This window comes from Triturus cristatus, chromosome 11, assembly GCF_964204655.1.
Source record: "Triturus cristatus chromosome 11, aTriCri1.1, whole genome shotgun sequence".
NCBI lineage: Eukaryota > Metazoa > Chordata > Amphibia > Caudata > Salamandridae > Triturus > Triturus cristatus.
In genome coordinates this window covers 143,759,425-143,783,841 of record NC_140594.1, presented here as the reverse complement: position 1 = coordinate 143,783,841, position 24,417 = coordinate 143,759,425, and the positions used below count along the sequence as shown (strand labels likewise).

The 24,417-nt window shown below is 43.3% G+C and overlaps 1 protein-coding gene across 4 annotated transcripts in view; it reads right to left on the bottom strand.

Annotated features, from left to right (window-relative positions):
* The window catches only part of CCDC92 (coiled-coil domain containing 92), a 372,010-nt gene that overhangs the window by 258,361 nt on the left and 89,232 nt on the right, over window positions 1-24,417 (bottom strand). The gene's annotated exons all lie outside the window — the stretch shown is intronic.

Sequence of the window (24,417 nt, the reverse complement as noted above, 5' to 3'; positions counted from 1 at the left end):
CAATGTCTGGTTGCTGTTCATGATAAATGGAATTTGGGGTAAAGGGAAAATGAGGAAGGACGATATATACTAAGACACTTCCGCCTGAAAGAAAAGTGTCATAGGCTCTACTATGCAAGAAGGTTAGTAAAAGCCACTTCTCTTCCATCCATTGTCTCATTAGAGGGGACATAGCCACGAACTGCCACTTTGTGAGAGTACACAGTGGAGCTGCACAAGATAATGTCAGCACAATTAAAAAATAACAAGTCACTCCATCAGTCCTGGTTCTGCTGCCCCCTTTGTGCCCTTTGATTGTCTCAGGCTTTCCACATGATCTGCCACTGCCTCCGTTTCCTTGAACAAGATTTTGCCTCCGTTGACCAACTTTAATAAGACTGAGTGAAGGACTGAGGCCTGGGCTCCAATTAGACTGCCTTTTTAAAGTTCTTACAATGTCTGTTTTCAGTCTTCAGATGATGGTCAAGACTCAAGAGCCTTTAGTCTGGGAAGAGGAGGGCCCTCTTTTCTTAATAAGTATCTCTTTTTCATCGCTGTCCTTACAATGGTTTCTTGCATGTTGCCTTTTTGAAGAGCAACAAGAATCGTCCCACTTATCCCCTCCCATCTCTCAAATTTATGGCAGGAAAAGCAGTGCTCTTGTCAGTTGTACAGGAACTCTACTCAGACTCAGGGGTCACTCCATGATGCAGAAATGTTTCAAGTTCAGGTTTAAGTTCAGAGTCTTCACCCAAAATGGACTATGCAATTTTCTAACTGTACTAGATTTTAGCAGGTAGTCAAGTTATTATGGCTGATCCTCCAACCAATCAACTGTGGACAAGGCACAGCTCTGAAAAACAGTGTAGGTTGACATTTGTTGTTTCAGCTACTGTACTGTGGTCCCTGTTCACATTCTCTTTTCTTTATAATCCGCCAATTAGGCTTCATAGCCAAAGGCAGTCTCCAGTGCTCTAGCATGAAACTTCGATGACAGCCTACCATAGATACAATGCGAGTTATTATAAAGCATCAATGTAGTTAGTTTGGTAATTTTACATGAACAGGAGCAACAAAATAAATCATTACTAGTAGACAATACTATTCACTATTGGTTTAAGAGGGGTAATCAGGGCCGTATCTCACGCCTATCTTGCCTGTTGGTAAGCTCCAAATCTACCTATATACCAAAACTGATGGAACTGACCTTTTCCAGCAGGAGGACCCTAACCTGCATTACTGACGATGAACAAACCCACTTCCAAGATGGCCGCGTGGTGTACGAGCCTAACATTCACATCTTTCGAGCTAATGCTCTATTTGTCCTACTTGAGTTTCTAGTGGGTGAAGGAACGAAATGGAATCACAGACAAGTGGGCATCATCAACAGGTTCTGCAGGAGTGCGGGCACCATGCAAAGCAGGCTGGCTGCCTGTCACTCCAGAGCCAAGTACAGAGAAGGGCGCAGGCCAAAGGCGGTGCGGGTACGTACTTCTACTTGTTAGCACAGACAGGATTGTGCATTTAATGCCACATACCCCCATATCATTTGTGACTTTTTTTTTTAAACTAACAACAATTTACATTCTAAGAATTGTATGTGCTTGCTTAAACCGATCAAAGTGAATACACGAGTCCCAGAATGTGGAGAAAAAAATTATAATTTCCAAACGGGCTAGATCAATGGAGAGCATCTCAAAGTTCAGGGTTTCTTGGTTTACTGCCTGAGGGTCAGGGTACCACGAGGGCGCACCCTCCTATCTCTAGCGGAATATCCTAGATGCATGTGCATCAATTTCCTGGTTAGCGTTTTCTCCGACTTCCGGGTTTTCCTGATTTTAGGTCTGCAGTGGCTTTCCATTAACCCTTTGAGGAACCCTTTGCGCACGTGCAAATACATCAGCTGTTCGTTGGTGAGCACGGGCTATATATGGGATAAAGTACCTCATGCCGTATATTATAAGGATATCGAAAGTAACAGAGGAGATCCATTTCTGCATAGAGCGGCGCTCTTCAAACTGTGGTGGCACTCCCCTGTGAGTCCTTGTATGGTTTCCCAGGGTTGTGCTAATGCCTCTGCAAGTACATGTAGAAATGAAGGTGGTCTGTGCGTTGAACCGGGCTTAACTCAAAATTGCCATTCACTGTGGTAGCAAACACCCACCCACTGCCAAAGCCTGGTTGACTAGTCTTATACACAGTGGCACGACAAGTGAAATGTAGGCTGCCCGCCAACCCCCGACTTTGAGGCTAAAAGATATCTGGAATCCACACAGGAACTACCTGCGGACATTGGAGACCACGGAGCAGGATGCTTGACCCCTAGGATTTGTAGGTGTGTTTTTTTAGAACGAGCCTAGACAGCGCTTGCGCTGTCTGGAAGATCTGTTGTATGTACTTTGTGGGATCTGGAGATCAGCCCTAGAACTTGTCTGCTTCCGCCTTTGCTTAGGGACTTTTTTTCTGTTCAACTGCCTCTATTTAACTATTTTGATACAAAACAACCAGTAGAGGTCAGTAACATACCAGAATTGCTTTCTGCTTGTTCAACTGTCTCCAATTAACTGTCTTGATTGAAAACAATCAGTAGAGGTCAGCAAGATACCAGAATTGCTTTCTACTTAGGGACTTTTTTTGTATTTTTCTGGCAACTGCCTATATTTAACTTTCTTGATAGAAATGACCAGCAGAGGTCAGAAAAATACCAGAATCACTTTGGCATTCCCTAGATTCCAGGCCATAGAAACTTGTATTTAACGAGCACCCAATAGACCATAATATTTTTTTCAAATCTTGTATTTTCAGTGATATGACCACCGAATGGGCTAATTTTATATTAAAAACAGAGCTTTGGACAATACAAGTACACGCTATAGGCAGTATTTCTCTCCATGTGTTCCCATACCTGACGTGTTCCGCAGTTTGTTGCTTACGTTCCCTAAATGTTAAACAGTAGATGTTTCAGCACCCAGGCTAATGTGCTGCATAGATAAATACATATAAGGTCCCAAAGGCAAGACCGATTGCATTGCAAATGCTTGTTATGCTTACTACTGTACAAGGATTTTTTCAAAACGCTTTTTAAAGGGGATTTTGGTATTGGTGGATCCTCATTTTGATCAGTCTCAAACATTTCATTAGCTTCAGTACAGGAAGAAAAAAATGCACTTTTCTCTCTGGGGGTCGAAAGGTTTGTGCTTTCATCCAGCTCTAATTGACCTATTTTCACTGATGAGCAGGCAGTTCTCCCACCTCAAAACTGCAGCCACAGCGAGCACAACAGTGGAAGGCAGCCCATATGGGGAACCAGATCATTCAAATTACATATTTGGCGCTACATTCGCCCCTCAGCTGTGTTGAAATTGAAAAAGGCCCAATGCTTCATGTCCATCATTTCACAAGCATAACTTAATGTTGGGGAAATGTTTGACTTGTAAACCGTTAGGACATGCACAAAGTGCCTTTTTCCGCAGCTTTTGTACAATCTGTTAATGACAGAAGCGATCACTCCCCAAAAGCCAGTTAACATTCTGCATGATTCTAGCACCCTTCTTTCTAAAAGTCAGGACTGTACTTTTTGAAATATTTATTTTTTAAATGTGCTTCACAGCATATTCTTCCAAAGCACTGAGACATCTTTGGAGTCCTATTGGTGTTAAACGCAATGGGACTACATTGGCGGCGAATAAAAGGTAACATACGTCCATGGAGTCAATTTTAGGGGGAACACCCCTTGCCATTACTAGTCTAGAGGGCAGATCATATATGTAAAGCGAGAATAGCAATGGCGCCAACCCCTGCTTCAATCCATTATGAGTCAGAACTCTTTGCGATAGACTTCAGTTCCCACCCATCAACACTTGGGTTAATGTAGAAGCAAGAAGAGCTATGACTAGCTTCAGAAGATGTGCGGGTATTCCAAGCAGAAGCAGTTCTCTCCACAGCGTCCCACGTTCTATTCTATCAAACACTGTGGAGAAATCAATGAATGCTGAGTACACAGGCAGGACGCTCAGCTTGGGATACTTTTCTATAACTGCTTGTAATGGAGCAATGTTATCAAGAGTACTGTAATTACTCCGAAAACCGTCCTGCTCTACGGGTATAATATTATTTCCAAATGCCTACTGTTGGAGATGAAGTAGGATGCTTTTAACAAATACTTTGCCTGTTGCGTAAAAAAGTGCAATTTGCCCAAAACTAGTTTTCAACCCCTTTTTATACAGGGGAACAATAATGCTTCCCTTCCAAAAGGATGGAATGTCACCTGAAAGGTAGCAATGGGGAATAACAAATATAAACAAATGGCCCATAAAAGGTCCTCCTGTTTAATGATTGCTATCGGGATTTCATTAGGGCCCATGGCACTGGATGCTCTAGCACTTTTAATAAATCCTGCAATCTCCACCCATATATGGGTGGACCATTTGAAGCTGAGGACTCCACATCTGCTCTAGTTACATGCATAGAAATCAGAAATGTATTGAGTCCATTAGCATCGTCCGAAATTGGAATCACTTGAGCGCTAATTCAAGAGTCACCGTATTGGACGACTAGAGACCAATATTTTCTTAAGTTATTAGAGACAGCAGCTTCCCTCAAAATCATCCATTTTTCATCCTCTTCCTTTCTAGGTTCTGTCACTTTCAGTCTAGCTCTCTTGCATTTGAGGTGATAAATTTCATCTTGTCTTGTAATTGTGAATGACATAAATTGCCTCCTGACAATGTGATTTATTTCCCGATTTAACACTTTTAGAGCCCCGACTACCTTTTTAAAGAGTTTTGATCCTTTATCTTTACTGCCATGAGTACGGAAGGAATTCATATGCATTTCATAGTACCATGAATGATAGCTGTGTTGTAGCTTCTCCGTGGGGCCTATATTTGCTACCCTAAGGCAATGGCCTAAAGCCTTTATGCTGTTACGGGACCAGAAAGTATGCCCATTCAATGTATTATAAACCATACTATCCCCTGCAGTATTCCAGGAGTCAAGGACCTTTAATTCTAAATCGACTGAGTTAAGAGAATACTGTGGTCACTTGGATCCAACAGCAATACCTTCAGGTGCAAGCATGCTCTAAACATTTGATGAAACACCACCATATAATGAATTAGTGACTGACTGCAAGAAGAATGAAGAGTGTAAGAAGCAGGTGTATCTTTAGGGAACCTACCATTCAAAAGGATAAGGCTATGTTGTCTCAAGACTGTCTAAAAAATAATGGACCCCCGCCTGTCTGTTCTAATCTTTTCCGGGAGCATCGCTTCTGGAATAGACAATGCTTCATCCATTTCGGTGCTACTAATTGTCAAATATGCTGAATTTTATATCTTAGCATTGAAATCTCCTACAATAATCACCAAAAGACATTCCTCCATTAAACTGATATTGCAGACAGATGCAAACATTGAATTAATGGTCATGAGACTTGCCCAGGGGAATATGCAGATTAATTAGCCGGAAAAATGACAGTCCTCTCCCTTCAAGCAAGAACAACTTTAAACAAAGAAACAAGTTCAATGGATGAACACATCTTTTTTCATTACACTTGATGTTATTTTTAGCAGAATTGCCATATCTCCACAAGAATGACCTTTTGCAGCCAATTTTGCTCTACGGGAAAAACCAAAATTATTCTCATACAGAAATTCGGCGCAGGCCCAGCTTTCCTGCAAACATAAAAGTAGTGGATTAAGGGGCATTAAAGAGTTCAATTTCACATCAGCTTGCCCTAGTCCTGCCATATTCCAGGATAAGAGTATTCCCTGGGGTCAACTCCACGACACTGGGTACTTTAGATTATTACTGAAACCATTCAGTGTTTCTCCCATCCAACTCCATTTTGATGACTCAAATACCTACTTTCCAGTAACCCTTGTCACTGAGCAGCTCCCAACCCTAAATGCTTTGCTGCAGCTTTCTCTATTTGATGTTACTTTCTAGCCATTTCAACAATAAAGCCTTTTGTCCATAGTGTCTCAACCCCAAATCTTTCTGACAGAATTAAGAGTATTTTTGCTAACAAATACAGTTTGTATTTTAGTCTGCTGGGGCACTACTAGGGGAGTAGAAAAAGGATTAACAGGTCATTAATAGAGGCGGGTGAGCCAACATCCCAAAAGAGCGAACCAAGCCAGAGCTGAGCCAAGGGTCTGCTCTAGCTCTAAGTTCCCTTGCAAGACCATAGCCTTGAAAAATTCGAGATGTAAATCTTGCAACAAATGTCATGTTAAAATATGATAAGGTGTCTTCAAAATCCAAAAAAATGTATTTTCTTAACACACTGAAGCGTTTCACCTAAATACATCTAATTATATATCTGCATTGAGAAGTATTTATTAAACGTGACAGTTTTTAAACAATACATTACTCCCCCCCCACCCGCCCTGATCACAATGCTTAGTAAACTAAGAAGTAAGTCGGAGGTCATATGCGCACTATATGTGACCTAGATTCTTATTATCGATGGTGCGAAATTTTAGGTTATTAAATCAAACACAAGAGAGGTTTTTGCACAGCACACATCCTGAACTTGCGTTTTGAGGTGCTCTCATAAGGAAGCTTGGTGAAACAAGGGATTTGCCTCGGATCACACAATTTGGTTAAACAGGGAAATGTGACTGATCCCGACAGTTTCGCACTTCAGTCACAACATGGATATCTCTTTCTGACATCAATGGTTAATTCTTTTACCTTAAATTCTTGGAGGATGAGATTAAAGCTTGGGCAACTGGCAGAATCCACATTTCTTGGCACTTTTATACAGTGTAAACTTTGCCCAACGACGTAGGAGTACTTTACAGCAGATACAGACTCCGTTACACCTTTTTTCGACACAGGGAGATGTGCTGGGATTCAAACCGGGTTCCTCATGTAGCATGGTCGGCAGCTGTAGTCACTAGGCCTCCTGTGTAAGCTCAGCTCATTTTGGGCTCGAGTTTCCAAAAGGACCTTGAGCAGACCCAGAGCCAAGCATCTGTCTTAACCTTTCCACAGCTTGCCCACCTCTAGTCAGTAGATTGGGCTACTATTTTGTTAAATTTAAAGGGCTGGGCGTTTGCGTGGGTTTTGCGCACTCTTTTACAGTAAGGCTCGTGAACAGGAAGAGTGGGACTCCGCGCTTGAGTGTCACTGTTAATTAGCACGGAATTCAAATGTTCACTATTATTTTGGAAGGACTTGATTAAGATATTAAGATTGACAAGTGCAATTAATGCAATGTGAAAGCAATGTTATCTGTAGCATGACTTGTAAGCAACTGCTAAGGCATGTCGGTAGAAAACTTTCCAGTTCTCTGGTTATGATTCTGAGGTACGGTCTGTGACTAGGAGGGTGTGCGTTACACAGCACAGTCCTAGTTGCCTCTCTCTTGTGAAACCCGTCTTCGCTCCTTGTGGTACTGCTTGGGTACTGCTGAAACGACTTCCAGGTAAAAAGGTAAGGTATTTATGTCACTGAGAGGGGGAGGGGCATAAGCTTTTTACATTTAATGGGGATAGCATGGTTACCTGTTTCTCTGACTTAACGCAATGTAAAAAGGACTTCTTTTAAGTTATCAGAGAAAAATGTTAACTGGCAGCGTAACATCAGTCAAGTCTCGGTGATTATTATGTTAGCTGAACTATGGTGCAAACTGAGAGCAATGAACACCACTGGTACGAAAATGAAGTTTAAAATACCTGCTTCCAACAGCTACCTGATCAAGATCCAAAGTGACAAACCAATGCAATTTGTTCAAGTTGCTTGTCATATGAAGGTAATATTAATTTAAACAAATTATGTACTGACAATACTTCTTTTTCAAACCTCACTGTCCATTCAAGGACCATAATACTAGCTTAAAGGATTTCTGAAACGAATCCTGATAAAATATTTTAGAGCACACTGTCAATAATCCATTTTAGTGTCTGTAATTACGCTATACAGAGTTGAAAATTGGAAGAGGGCCGTGTATCTTATATGCAGTAAACTCCTTTGTCTTGATAGATGTAAACTTAAAGTAACACACAGACACATTACACTGGTGTCTTAATGTGACTGCCTCAGATTGTTTCCAGTTACAAATGGAGACGGCATTCTAATCGGAGTGACTAAATATCGGACTTTCCACAAGAACATACACGAAGTCGACATATCCCAAAGTGTTATCAGTACAGTGTTCCTATGTAAAGCAGTGACCAATTGCAGAGATCCATTTCTGCAATCCACACGGTATTGTCTGATATTTAAAACTGCTTTAGTATGTTGATGAAAAGTTTGCTCATATTTTGGCGACAGTAAGGAAAATTCACAGAAGTGATCTACCCAAACGCAGACAGCCCAGGCAGTGACCCCACCTTGAGGAGCTACTCCTGGTCTCCGTGAAGGCGCCATCTGCCCCCATCAAATATGCAGCGACTTGTTCCCCCATAAACGACGAAGCGCGATATTACTAGTGAGGCAAAGGACACTGCAACGTAATCATCCAATGGTACGGGGGAATAATAATTAGGCTGGAGTACAATTTAAATAAAAAATCTACATATGTTGGTCTGAAGAAACAGCAGGAATGATGTATGCTAAAAAACGTAACGGCTCATAGAACGCAGGATATGTATGTCGTGACAGGCGATCATGCAACGCAATAAAGATTTATTTTTCCACCACTGACATTTAATTTTCAGCAGGGAACATGCTGGAAGAAAGTGTTTTATCTGCGGCAGGAACGCTTCTGTCTTGCTAATGGGAGCGCCCTGCTGAAAAAAACGGCACTAAAATATTTATAACCGAGGTAGTCAGCATGTCCGCAGTGATTCGGCTGCACTTTCCCAAAAGCCGATCAGAAATGTTTTCTGTCCCCGCCTCCCTCCCACACCACAACAATGGGCGACTGATGGGAACTTGCCTTTATTGCTGGAAGCACGCAGCTGTGTGGCCACGGCTGGCGAGTCGACTGTCTCGTAAACCTTCATTAATATCTTAGAGACGGGCCTCTCAAGGAGACACCTGTGGGGGACGGGATTCAAGTCCTAATCTATTCTCACTACACAGGCAGCAGGACGGTATTTGAATTAAAACAAGTGCGACTTTAAATTTGCTCTAAACGTGAACATCTTTTGGTCCCTTTTTCAGCTGGTACAATGCTTCACGTCTTAAGAGCATGCGTGCACAGTACATGTATGACAAGAACAGCAATGTTCCCTTGTCTATCCTTATATCGCTTTGCGCCACCCTAAATCCATTTACAAATTACGCACGCTGCCACTCCCATTCCCAATAAAGCATTAAACGATGACGTTGTTTTGGAAGTTAGTGGCCGCAGCTTTATTACAAGGTGGCACAATATTTGACCTCTCATCTTTATTGTGGTCATAAATCATCCAGCATGATTGTCATGGTGACACCTGTCAACCAGTTTGCATCATAAATTACAGTGCAGGCCATAAAACAAGTTATAAATCAGCCACAAACAGTGGTACCGCTGGCTTGTCATCACCAGGTCGTAAATTATGCAGCGCTTGCCCACCAAAAACAAGCATTTGCAATGCAATAGGTCTCGCATTTGCGACTATATTGGCATTGTAAATGACAATGCCTTTTATTTATCTATTTTGATAATTAACACATAAATAAAAGGCTTTGTCATTTGCAATGCCAATAGCCCAAACTCTTGTAAATGCGAGACCAATTTCACTTCAAAGAAGCAGATGCCATTGTCCCGGGCTGTTTGGAAAGTGAGTGTGTGCATGGCGCGCTGAATGTTGCAGGAAAGCACTGTTGTGCCTGCAGTAGGAGAAACTCATTATAGAAAATAGCGCTAACAGACTAAATAAGACATACTGTGTAACAACAGAGGTAAAATGGCCAGTCCTCATGGGAGGTTGCAAATGCAGACAAGGCGGTACTAAGGAGGCACTAACAAGCCTATTAACGAATAAGAAGCCAGCATTTACAAAGAACAAAGACACAAGCTAATGAAAAATATGGGCGGAGTGTGGGCGGAGCTTCAAGTCCATTCTTGAATACAGCATGCCTCTCAAAGCGAGCCTAAAATATGCTACAACTAGAAAGTGACTTCTGCAAAAGGCAGAAATCATATTTAACACTCTATTGTCACATAATATTCACAGAACAGTCACATAATAATCACATTCTAGATTACACATTTAATTGCCTCACAGGTGGGTGGATCGCAATGTAACAAGTGACTTGGGTAGGGAATTTAACAACACCCCTTTGGCTGCCCACGTGATCTACTGAGTTCTTGTAAATGGCTTCACAAATTAGCTTCCAACTGTTAAGGAAACTCAAACAACTCCTGCATTAATTTTACAATTGGATTTTTCCAATTTCTACCTCTTCTGCTAGGAAATATATTAAGTCTTTCCCAAGTATACAATTTCCAGGATTTGTCCAGCTGGTCCAATAACCCACATTACAATGGGTGTATTACTGAGTTCTGATACTCACACTGGACCATGAGTTGGGACAACATGAGGCATTCATCTTTGTCACAAGCCTGAGTAACATTCTTAAAGTCCTTTGAAAAGTTGGACCGCCATCAATCCTGATGGCATATGTGGACATCAGTCACCCTTCTTGTTCAATGTGGGATTAGCAGTGTCTTGTGATCAAAGTGTTTCATTTGTCCACATATGCTGGTCACATTTCCTAATATTATTAACCTAAACTCACCCCTATCTCCAGGATCAAAATTCAAACATGAACATTGCTCCAGTTGCTACACGTGAAAATTACAGATCCATTTTGAGGCCTAATTATAGCCATAACTGACCACATTTCTTCCTGCAGACAGAATTTTTTTTTATTAGCAGGCATTTTCAACCTCAGTAATTGCTTTAATATCATCCTAAGGGCATTACGTTTATGCTCAAATACCATCTTGGTGACTGGACAACAACATGTTCCAAGTTCTCAAACAGCACGAAAGTCATTAAAATTGCTACCCTTCTCCAGGGCTGCCGTAACAGCATTATAGCCCCCAGGCAAAGCAGTGCACAGGGGTAAAAATGTTTAACTGAAAATTAGTGTTAAATTCTGGTGTGCATGAGACCCCTATGCTCATGGGGCCCCAGAGCAACTGCCCAGTGTGCCCTTGTGTTAAGACGACACTGCCATTTTCCAGCGAATGGACCACTGAGCGAAACTGGCAAGAATGAACCTCTCACAGGAGAAACACAACGTTGAGGTAAACGGGAGGAATGCCATTGTTGGTTGCACCACATGTCATGCAGAAATGTCTCGGAAGTTTTGCTTATAATCTATTTCTCCCCAGTTTCCAACATTCACAAACTTCAGTATCTGAATTCTTCAAAGAGAATGGACGCAGTTAGATTAGCCATCTCTACCACAGGGAGCCCTGATATACCCTACACATTACCAACCCTGAATGTGTTCTCTTTCATCCACAACCAACACTACGCCACGGACATTTTGGCTATCCCATGTTTAGACATAGATTTTAAGTTCAAAGAACAAATCAATCTGTTTCCATAGAGAGATGAATCAAGATTTTACATATGCGACTTTGTGGGTGTGTGGTGGGGTCTGTTCGTGATGCAGCATTTTATAGCAGATGGGGATGTAGGGCATGTAGTTTCAGAAGGTTGCATAACAGTGATACGTAGTATCTGTGCAAGTCTAATTTCGGGAGCTAAAGATGTGTTGGGAGTGAGTGTGCAAGGTCCTGCATATGTATTAAAAAAAAAATAAACTTTAGGACAGTGTTTCTTCAGAGCAGAATGCTAGATGCTTGGTGGTGTGGTATACATGGTTGCTAGCAAAAAGATTTCCATGTGTGCCTCAGGGATTAGCGCTGATGCAGGCATGTGCAAGGAAGGAGAGTAACTGTATGTAAATTGTAGAGATGTGGGTCCAGGGGAAGTGCATGGGCTTCAACGAGTAGAGTGATTTGCATCTCAGTTTTACTTCATCTTGCCCTTATGTATGTGAGTTTGTGTTTTGGAGAATTAGTTTTCAGATGTATTACAGTAGAGTATAGCTTCTTTTGGTTCACAGGGCAGGATACACGGACCATCACTTTTATTAAACGCCTAAATTGTGTTGGTGTGCGTTCAACATGCAAATACCACAAAATAAAGCAGCTGCCATTGTCCCCATCGTGTCAACATGCAAATACCACAAAATAAAGCAGCCGCCATTGTCCCCATCGTGTCAATAACAAAAATAGTGCACACTCACTAGATAAAGCAGTCCGTGTTTAATGCCAAGTAAAAGTTCCAGTCCTTATGGGCGGTAACAAATGGCGACAAGGCGGTAACAACGAGGGACTAATAAGCCTCATAATGAACTGGAACCCAGCGTTTACCAAGGACAATGACACCTGCCAATGAAAAGTATGGGTGGAGAGAAGGCAAGGCTTACACAGTATACTTGACTACTGCATGCCTTGCGCTGCTCGGCTCGAGCTAAACAAGTGGTTGGGCCAGGAGCAGGCATGGCTGGCACAGGTAACAGCGGAAAGAAAAATACAAAATTAAAAAAAGCACTTATCATGCGCTCGCCGCATCACATCAAGCACAAGGTAAGTGTTTTTTTTTTTTTTTTACTTTCCCCAGTCTGTCGTGTGTCCACTTCCCCCCACCCGCCCCACAGGTTTACCTGTGGCAGCCGCGTCTGTCCAGGAGGCCCTGTTCACTTAAATGGAGCTCAGATGCTTCCCAGGGAAATTTCAAAACCCGTCTGGCCCGCTCATTGGCCGGCAGCTTGGGGCCTTTTGCCAAGTTTTGCTACAGTTTTTGCTCTGCCCCCTCCCTCCCCTTCTGGACCCCTTGAGGGGGCGGGGGTGCCACTTCCAGCCCATTTGTCCATTTTGGAACGATTCTCCTGCATTCTCGGGCCGTGGCGCCGTTTAACGCGCTGGCACCTTAGCCCTTTTCGGGTGCGAGCCTCTGCTGAAATCACTGAAGGGGGAAGTGAGATGGGAACGTGGGAGTTGACTAAACTAAAGATGATGACACAAAAGGTTAAATGATGAACGAACATTGAGGGTGGTGTACTCTTCTCTACATTCACTTTAGTTTGGCTGAATGCAATGCAGCAGGCTCCGTCGCCAGCAAAGCAACAGCGGGGACAACATCCTAGTGTTGCTCCCCTGCAAGATAGGATGGCAGCTTTGAGCAGTAAGAGCCACCATAGGTTGAGAGGACCTTACTCCCTCTATTTATTGCCCTATGGTGTCATGAGGAAGGAGTGAGATCAGAAAGGGGTCTAATAAGGGGTCAGCAGACTGGTCTGGGCCTCTTCATGGTCTAACTGTGGAGACAAACCAAGGTCTCACTCTAACTTTTCAGGAGCAGAAAGCAAAAGGAAAGACCAGGGTGGCAGCCCACTCCAAGCGAACGCGCTGCAAAGGATCTAGGCACATTGGTATTGATGACACTAACAGGCCAACTCCAGCGTTCTCAGGATGGGTGTCAACTGTTCGATTAACTCACCGGAGACACCCAGATCACCAGTAAACTAACCCAATCTGTGTAATAAATTTGCAACATGTTTTATCCATAAACGAGTTGTCAGGGAAATTTATTATGTCACATGCATGGTATTAATATGACCTCACAGTGGTCCGCACATACTCCAGGGACCTATGAGGTTTTTATTTATTTTAAAGAGTTCAACAGTTTATGGGACATACCATAAGTGAGACTGCTAACAGGACCATTATAGTGTCACAATGCTGCGGTAGGATATGAAAATCAAAGGAACATGCAGTCAATGTCATTTGTACAAAGAGACGTACGTGCCTGAAAAAAATTACGCTGGCATGTCACATTGTCTATCCCAAGTGACCAAACTTAAACAAAGAAAAAAAGGTGGTCGCCTGGGTCGTACTGCCAAGTAAATAAAAGGGTGGGAAAGTCAACCGTTACGCTCTGGAAATATGAAGTCGAAGAAAAGGGGGAAGAGGCAGAGGAGTTTGGTGGGGGGAATGGGAATGGAAGGTTAGTGGGGTCTCACTTCGCCTTCCCAGGCTTGGTGATCATGAGGGAATGTATGGCAGTCTTGGGTTCCAACAAGAAAATGAGTTATGGATCAGGAAGGGAAGGGACAGTTGTGGCGGTGTGGGCGTCTTGGGATTGACCAGCACTCAATAATAAGTAATCACGCAAATATCCTTTGGTCTAGAGGTCGCGGTTGTAGAGAGGCATATACAGGCACATGCATCAACGTAGACTTTTGCGATTCCTTAATTGCGATTATTAAGGAATCGCAATTAAGGAATTGCAAGAGCCTATGCATATAGGAATCGCTATAAAAATAGCGATTCCTACACATTCTTTAATTGCGACTCGCAAATTGCGAGTCGCAATTAAGGAATGCCGTCCCATTCATTCCTATGGGCCTCCAGGCCCATAGGAATGAATTGGAGATTGCATGAGCAATTTGCGAGTACCAGTTGGTACTCGCAAATTGCTCATGCAATTTCAAGGGTGTCAAAATGACACCCTATTGCACCCCTGAAATTGATATGTGCACATATGTTGCACACACACATGCTCTGAAATTAAAAAAAATGCACAAAAGTGCATTTTTCAAAGTTTTTGCAAATTACCATGAAGTTCAACTTCATGGTAATTTTCTCCCCCTATTAGCGAAATCGCTAATTTTTTTACTTTAATGCATTGCATTTAAGGAATCTCAATTTGGGATTCCTTAAATGCAATCGCAATTTAAGTAATCGCAATTTAGAGATTCCTTAAATTGAGATTTTTGCATTTGGGTTGATTCATCCCAAATGCAAAAATAATGGTCGCAAAGGGGCAGATTCTGAGAATCTGCCCGTTTGCGACCGGTTTTTCCTTTGATGCATGTGCCCGATAGTTCACTGGTGTTGTCACAGTGCATCATTTTGGTGAGCCAGTTGTTGGCGTTGGGGGGTAGGCGCTGACCCCAGTGTATTGCAACTTTGCATTTAGTCAGTAGTAGCGCCATTGCAGTAAACCATTTAGTGCTTTTGGGAAGGTCTTGTACGTAGCCCAGCAGGGTGGTTAGGGGATCAGCCTCTAGGTCAATCTCCAGCATTAGGGTTAAACGGGGAAAGATCTCACCCTATTAGTGTACTATGTAACTACAGGTCCACGTCACGTGAAGAAAGTCTGCTTCGGGGTGTGGCATTTAGGACATTCCGTAGAGCGCGACCAGTCATATTTCTGTTGCTCATTGCAGAAACTTAAAATGAAGAATTTTGTGACAATGATTAGAGGAAACTAATCGGGTTTGGATACAACACGCCGCCCATATCTTTATCAGTGATGGATCTCCCTAGGTCCCGTTCCCAACGGATTCTGAGTGTTACATCCTGAGATGGAAGCAGTGCAATGGTAGCACGATATAGTTTGGAAACTAGTCTCCCTCCACCTTAGCCATTACGCACTAACTGGGGGGAATTCATCTGCTGCGATCGGATAAGTCAATATGGTAGTTATTAATGCATTATCTACACAATGCATAATGAGGCGGTCCATATGAGAAGCCCAGTGAAAGCCCTGACCTGAGGAAAAGGCACGTCAGTGCTATGTGTTGCCTGGTAATCTAGGTCAGCCAGGTCTTTTTCAAGGCGCAGAAGGTTTCCACATATGTCTCTGAGCACCCCAGAGTGCTTGGAGATGCATATGCCCCTGATGTAGGCCTTAAACGCCTCCCATTGGGATGGCTTGGGAGGTCACGGTGCCCTCATTAAGTCGAAAATATATCAGTACTGCTGTAAGTAGGTCAGAGTGGTGTGTGCCCCAAGTGGAGGCATACGTCTGTAGTCTCCTGGAAGGAAGGTGCATTTCCTGTGGGTTCCGTGCCGAGTTAGATATTGCAAAACTTGCTTGTCTTTGTGGCGATCATTGAGACCCCTAATGTTCCAGGACATGAATGTAAGAGGTAAGTGGTGTGACTCAGAAGGGTGCGTATGGACCATGAGATAGGTTGGTTGAAACTGGGAACTTCGGATTGGCAGCGACCAGTGTGTACAAATTAGCAACGAGGAAAACAAGCAGTGAATTCAACTTTCGCAATAACCCACCACCACCCTCTCCCACACTAGGCAAAAGAAGGCCCGGTACAAACCCATAAAAATAACCCCCAATATGCAAAACAGCATATCAGTAAACATATTGTGTGAACCACTAAGGAGTCGCAACGCTGCGGAGGGCCTCCATATAAAATAGGATCAATATGCTGAATAGTATGCGAGATCCCGTGAGTCAAATGAACAAAATTTGCGAATGCAAACAGACATGGCAATATTTGAGTCTGACACATGGAAAACAAACAGTTGTGTAGCTTGGAAAACAGTTGGAGAATCAGCATAACCATCAGTCCGCATGGAAGAGATCAGCACTGGTGCTAGAAAGAATGTCTGGTGGAGATCTGTGCGGGTGGTACAACGGGAGGACGAGCGTTAATCATCGTGTTGTTGACAGAATGCCTGCACTGCAGCTGGGTTATCAAACAAACATGGCTTACCATTTGCCTCTATCCTAAGACGCCCAGGGTACAACATGCCATAGCGGAATCCCAGTTTTCGCAGAGTAGATTTGACGTCCATAAATTTTGTGCCTCCTGAACCACAGTGATGAATTTGGGAAATAAGGAGATGGTGGAACCCTGCCACTGTAGGGGACCTTTTTCACGGTGAACCAGAATTGGTATGCAGTTCCTACGATGTGGCAGGTAGTAGTCAGTAAACAGGAGGTGCCAAGGTGTAAGAAAAGGGGCAGGCAGGAGAGGGAATCACTCCTTATGGAAAATAGACCCTCACACACCCAACAAGCGGGTGTCTTGCTTCATCATCGGGTCTAGCTCCAAATCGGGTCGCGCGGTGCAATACCCGATCAGGCACCCGAACGGGGCCTTCTTTGCGGAGATCTTTTTTCAAATGCCGATGGGTGTAGTGCGTGTGAGGGCCCTTATAGTAACTACTGTAGGTGACAGTGATGTGTGGGATAGGTGAAATATAAAACAGGAGATAGTGATCCACTCAGAACTATTTTAATGAGTTGTGGTCACTACCCTGATTAAAACCATAGTGAAACGCACATTCTCACTCTTTGGTTTGTGAGGGTATGTGCTGGAAAGGTCAACATGTTTCTTGCCTGTTTATCTATTAATTGGCAATTCGTCAGGACCAGGATAAATACTACCTACACTTTTTTTGGTGGTGGTCACGACCTCATGGAGATGTCAATGATGACAACACGTACAGCACCCTAAAAAAATGTGTGGTACCAGTAGTTTACACCACAACCCTCATTAGGCTTGTGGTGAGTGGCATCGGATACCAGTAGAGGAGAGCACTACGATCTAGTGTCGGTTCTGCAATGAGGAACCATCCGTATTCCTACCACCTCTCTCCACCGGGCCATCCTCAAAACAATGTCACAGTTCCTGAAGTTCAGTAGGGAGGGCAATTATGGGCCTCGGGGGGGGGGGGGGGGGGGGGGCAGCCAGGATTGGGGCACAGTCCCAGTGAGGGATGCGCTCGCTTCACCACGAATGTAGAGGTGAAATTCTGCCTGCCAAGCAGATCTGCACGTAGCCCCTCAATGAACAAGACAGCCGGAGTTGGTGGACTTAGTCACCCCCAATATGCGTAGGTTATTGCACCTACCCCTTGTCTCTAAATTTTTGATCTTCATCACCACGGATTTAAGCAACTTTTCCATTCTCTCCAACTGCTTCATGGATTGTGATGCTCCATCCTCTAGGTCTGACACACGCCACTTGGTGGCTTCTAGACGATTTTCGTGGTGGTGAGTCGTTCGCCCATGATGTCCAGTCTCCAGGCCAATGTCTCAAACCGGCAATCAATGGCCCAAAAACCTGTTCTAAGTTTAGCCAGGATTGCACCTGAGCCAATCATCTGTTCCTGGCCAGTGCGGCAATGACACCACCTTCCGCCAAGGGTGGGAGCTGTGTGGTTTCCAAGGATTTAGGCTTCTCTAAATTGAGACGTCGCTGTTTAGGGTCAGCATACACCATAGCCTGTTTCGTGGAGGGAGGGGGAGCCTTACCGCTAGATGTGGGAGGAGAGTGGGGCAGCTGGTGTCTCAACTAAGAGTGTGCAGAGCCGGGCAGTGCATGGATATGCCCCGTGGTCTACATTGAAGCCAAAGGAATAAATGGCCGAGGCATTCAAAAGGGGGGGAGAGGGGAGTGGAGTGAGAACAGCGACCAAGTTAGTAGAGGAAGTCACTCCAGAGAACTGCAGAAAATACACAGGCCGCAAGGTGGCTGGCAGCTGCCAGGAGGTAGGGTGATTCATACCATTTAGACGTGTGCACTGAGAAAGTCTCTCCCAACCGCTAATGCCATACTGAATGTAACCTGGGCTCTGGCGATGAGTAGCACCCCAGGTGGTGCAGAAGGAGAGTCTAGATGTATAGCCTCTCGGCAGCGGGATGATAGCCAGAAGGAGGGCTGAATAAAAGGCCCAAAGGGAGTCAATCGATAGGCAGTGGTGCAAGTGCAGTCAGTATGGTGGGATCAGTGGATGAGGCATTGCACGAGGAAAGGTGCTGATGTTACAAGTGTGTGCCATATTCAGAGGCAGCTCAGTCAGGCGAGTACGGCGATTCGAGGGTCAGGGCTGGTCGCCAAGGCACACTGCTTGAGAGGAAGATGCTTCAAGGCCTAGGGAGAGTGTGAGGTAAAAACATTACCTGCAGGCCCAGTCAACCAGTAGTGTGAGGTAGGACACCAGAGCACTGCACGATTACCAGATCTCGCCAAGGGTGCAGGGCCGGCAAGCAAGCGCAGCTCACAGCACTGGGCAGTATCAGGAGTTGGGGTACACCTCTTGGCCCCCAGCAGACAGCAGCACCTCAGTAAACCTGAGGAGGGGGGGTAAATTGGACGCAAGCAGAGGTCGGCGTGTAGGGCAACTAGATCGGCCCAGCGCGGCACAGTGTCCGGCTCCCCATGCTCACCTGCTGGCCATCTTGCCAGGGGACCTCCGGGGAGACTCCTGACTGACCGTTACCTCAAAGGTGCAGTCTCTCCGGCAAGGCAACGCCCCCATGGCTCTCAACTTCTCTGGTTGTCGACGGCTCTCCCGCCTCGACCTCCAGCATTGAAAGGGGCCTTGCCGCCGCTCCGTAGAATAAGCGCCGGCCATGTGCAAGGATATCGGCCTCTACAGCAAGGTGTGTTGGCAAGCAGGCACAGGAGTGCAGCAGGCTTCAGCCCATTTGCGACAGGGTCAAGCGAGGATGAGTCAGGCACATAGAGGGACACAGCAAGTCTTTCTAGGAGCTCAGCGTCGCTACCCAGGCCCGGATGATTAAAAGCTCGTCAACAGGTCAGGACAGCAGCAACAGTGCCAGTGTGGGTTGCTGAGGTAGGTTGAGTATGACACTATTCTGGGTTCACAGCATTCGAGCACCCCTAAATGGGTCAGGTGGCCCATGCCCACATCACTTTGGGGTCCCCACTTCTTGGATGGTGTCAGATGGTGGGGTGGGTCTCTTAAAAAGGATAGTCTAGGGCAGCATCAACAGTAGCTTCAGTATTGTGTGTCCATTTGGGTCAGCAGCTTGGCCACGCCCCCAAGGGCCTATGAGTTTGGAAAACTGCAACTCCTTATATGTGCTGATGGGCTGAATCACATTAATACAGCCATGAAAGCAGGAATCAGAAAAGACTGAAGTATAAGGCTATTTTCATAAGCCGTCACGCTATTTATGGGATGGATTCTAAGCAGAAATCCTACCGAAACACGCACTTTTGCATTTTACAAGCACTCTAGTACTCTATTATTAGTTGTGTTAAAAAATAATAGAGTTCACTTAGATCCAGAAGGTCTCACATGCTGTTTGGGAAAACTAATTGTGAAATGGTTCTGAGATCAAGATTTTTTGGGGGGGTCACGGACAGTATTCAATTATTTTTACATTTTACAGAAATTAAGACTGTATGCTCCTGGCTTGGAAGGCTTCTGGGATGGAGTTCTGAAGCTTTCCATATATGACTAAAAGGAATCCCAGATTTCCGGGGTCCAGATTTGGGGTATAAATTAACATTTTAATCTGGGCATTAAAAGATTAAGACAAAAACCAGAGCGTCTAAATATCTAGTCAGAACCCTGCAACATAAACTCAAATTTGTCAAGGTCACCTATTGTTTAATCATGACTTACCCCTGAAAAGCAGCTGAACTTTGTACCACAGGTGCCTTTGTGTTTAAAAGGCACACAGAATTGTGACCTAATTCATTACCTTCCTATCTAAATCAAGACTATTACAAAAGTAATCTGCGCTAGGATTTCACCTGCCTACTAAAGATCATGACATGAAAAGTAAGAACCACAACCCTCTCAATCCCCAAATAAGTCAATACGCAGGAGTAAAAATTAAATGACCATCACGGATTATTTTCCTCTAAAACATATCACACATTTATGCATTCTACCAGACACTTGAAACTGCCTTGCTGTGATTCTAACTCAGCAACTGTTTTAAATGGTTGAGTTTTCTTTTGAATATACAAACGCTAAATTTACATTTCTTCAATTTCGGATTATGAATTATATTGTGTGAACGCTCTGTGACTAACAATTAAATGCCGCTCACACCATTCAGTGCTTTATAAATCAAAGAACAAAAAACATAAAACACTGCACTGTCAAGACTTCTTATCAAAGGGCTACCCTTTAGAAATTGAACCAAGCTTTCTTTCATTGAGCACTGCTTGCACCTCCTTCACTCATCTGACAATTTTCCCAACGTGCCTTCTTATCATATTAATATGGCATGAGGGTGCAATCAGCATGAGTCTCCTTTTGATTATTCTAAGGGAAAGTAGGATACCTGATATCTGGAGCGAGGTTATATTGGTCCAGATGGGTTCCAATTCACAAAAAAACGACAGGATGGAGTGCCCCTCTAATTACCAATTCCTTTCCATATTGTGTCCCTATTTGAAGAGTTTTCGCAAAGTTCTGAGGGAAGATCTGTTCGAATGGGTCAAATAGGGTAGAATTAAACTAGTCACTCGAATGGGTTTTCATCTAGGAGCGTAAACGATGCATAATGTAGTAGCATTCTTCTCTTGGCTAGACAGAATATTGTGGATGGGGCGGTGCACAGCTTTGAATAAGATGAATCATGCCTATTTGTGGACTAAGATGATGTCATGGTGTGCACCAAGATGGCTTGAACACATTTTGGGCGAGATCTACATTGGGACATGGGAACATATAAAGTGACCTGGTGGCCGAGTGCTATCAAGCATACTGGATCCACTTGATTACAATGACTGCATATGCCTGTAACATGTGCTTTTCGTATAATGTTCTACTCTATATATGCAATTTTATTGACAAACTGCAAATGGAGAAATATTGATAAAGACCAGAGGCGCAACTAGAGCCATATTTCAGTGGGGGGGTGGGGTCTACCAAAAATGTGTGTGGGGGGGGGGGCTAATTCTTCCAGGGATAGTCAGAGGAGAGATGCAGGAGCTCTAGGAAGGGGTGAAAAAACAACAAAGCCTTGTTAGCAAGTTAATGGTCTTTTAAAGATCTGAGAAGTACTCAGATACGTCTGTGTGTGTGCCCGGGAAGTTGTCTCAGCCTGGGCTGCCACACACGACGGTGGGGGGCTGAAGCAGGTGTGAGACAGGGCTGCATTCATGCCATCCTGTGTTTCCACACCCATGTCAGTAATCTGGAACGACGGTGGACAAAGGCCTAGTTCAGCTTAATTCTTTGCAGATGGTGTCCTTCTCCTTGCTGTTACACTCATAGGTATACAAAGAGGGTAGGTGCAGCAAGAATCCTATGGCCATTAAAATAATCTGTCTAGGAATAAGGAAAAGACCAACATTTTATCATTTAGTCTTGGCAGGACTGAGCACACTTTGAACTCTGTAAACAGCCAGGTTGGAGAAAGCGGGCAGATACAACTATCTAAGCAGGCAAATTAAGAACATGCTGACCTAAGGTCCACCGATTGCACTGGTGCTAGTACTTTTCGTCTTCATGAGACGCCAACTTGTGAGTTTCGCAGTGAAATCCCCACCTTTTGTTTTTATTAGGACTTCTCCTCTCCCTCTTGCACACCATTTATCTCTGCTGACATGCCCCTCTTCTCTGAACTCCACTATTCCCTCAGCGAATAGTGGCCACAACATGGAAATTAAGCTAGTTTTTTTATGCAGCATCTCACTTCCATTGCGGCCTCAGCTCCTGTTTTTTCTTTTTTAAGTTTCAAAAATAAAAGTTTATTAAACACATATGGATAAACAAAAATACTTCATGTATTCCAAACATCAAAAATTACATAGAGAGAGAAAACCTCAATAATATCTATGTGCTGACTATAGAAGATCGTACTCATGGCTGAAAATAAGAGGCGAGATTTAAAGCATTAATAGTCATACAGCACGAGCAAATATAGGCAAAAAATATAGCAAATAATAATAGACATAGTATAACAAAGTCAAGGGGGTTGAGTAACTTCTTGTACATATGGATTAGGAGCAAAGGATTTTTTAGCATTTTCATCTAAAAATTGCGTGATGGCAGGCCATATTTGCAAACTCTTCTTTGCAAGAGACATGGGAAAAACAAATGTTGTATCCAATCAATGATTATGGCAAACAGAGTACCACCAAGCTAGATATAAGAGTTTGGATGCATCCTTCCAATTCTTTGTAATCTGTTGAAAAGCGGCAGCTAACAATAAGCCAATGATTTGAACTTGTGCTTTCTTTGTATTCCAACCAGTGGAAAGGCTACCTAGAAAGATGTTAGTAGGTGAAAGGGGAACTTCAGCGTGAAATATGGTGTTGATTTGTGACCAGACTAGTTTCCAGATGTGAAATACGTGTGGACAGGTGAATAATAGATCAGCTTGAGTCAGGGAGCACGACCATCAAGTACTAGGAGTATCAGCATGCATTTTGTGTAAGGAGATTGGTGTTAGGAGAAGTCTATTATAAATGAAAAAGAGAGTTTGTGTAGTGTTTGCCGCTCTGGATGATTTCCTAAGTTTCAACCACATTTTGTTCCATAACGAAAAAGGCCATTGTGTGTCTAGATCAAGTTCGCAGGAAAGCTTGATTTTTGTTTTCTCTCTCTCAATGGAGGGTTGTGATAAGCGAGAATAAAAGGTAGAGGCCTTTGGAGTGATTCGTAGTAAATTATACCATGTAAAGTCTGGTAACGAGGGTGGAGAAACTAGGGATTTAAATGAGAGTAGGAGTCTAATATTGCAGTGCGTAGAATCGTAAATTTATATTGAAATGATGGGGCAGCGGAAAGAAAGAACATGCATGTGAAAATGTGAGAAAGGTATTATTATCAAACAATTGATGGACCCATATTTTGCCTTTGTCTCTCCATGTTTTCCAAAAAATAGGTTTGTTCTTGCTACATATAGACTAATTGTGCCATATGGTGGAGGTGAGGAATGGGTCGACGTCAGAGGGGACGGTGTGAAGGAGAGAATTCTGAATTTTAGATGAATGATTGATAATTGGCGTGGATAATTTTTGTGGTTTTTGTGTGAAAGATAGAGATTCCTGGAAGGAAAAAGGGGATAGAAAAGATCTCTCAAGATCCAACCATAATGGAGAGTCTGAAGATGAATCAGGCACCCACTTGGATAAATGCTTTAAAAGAAAGGCTCTGTGATATCTAAGGAAGTCAGGGAAATTGACACCACCTTCCGATTTTGGGTGAGATCATTTTTGTAGTGACATTCTAGGTCTTTTGCTATGTCATAAAAAAGATATAAGAATGGAGTTAATTTAATGAAATAATTTTGCTGGTATGGACATAGGGATATTAGAAATGATATAAAGGACAATGGGGGTTAATATCATTTTGATGGTGTCTAAGCAGAGGTGAAACATAGACCAAGATATTTAATATGTTGTAGATTCCAAGTAAAATAAAGTAAAGTAAAATCTCTAAAAGTATATTTGGTTAGGGGCAATATTTCACATTTCTCATTTTTTGATCTATAGCCAGAAACCATTGTATATGAGTGGAACTCTTTTAAGAAAGCCGGTAGGGTGAGATGAGGCTAAGAAAGGAACATAAGTATATCATCTGCATAAGCTTCTAGTTTAATGTGCTGGGTATTTTAAATGAAACCAAAAATAGATTGAGTTTGTCTTAATTTGGATAAGAAGGGTTCTAAGGCTAAGTTTAAAAGGAACGGAAAGGGGGGCACCCTTGTCTAACCCCTCTATGAAGAGAAAAATAGGGAGATGTGAGACCGTAAACAAAAATCACGGCTTTAGGGTTTCAATAAAGCAGAGAAATCAAAGAAATAATTTTCGGGCCAAAACCAAACCAAGTCAATGTCTGAAAAATGAAAGGCCAATACACTCTATCAAAAGCCTTTTCTGCATCTAAGGCAATAGCAGCAAGAGGCTCCGTGTAGTTCGATGATCTGGATATAATATCAAAAA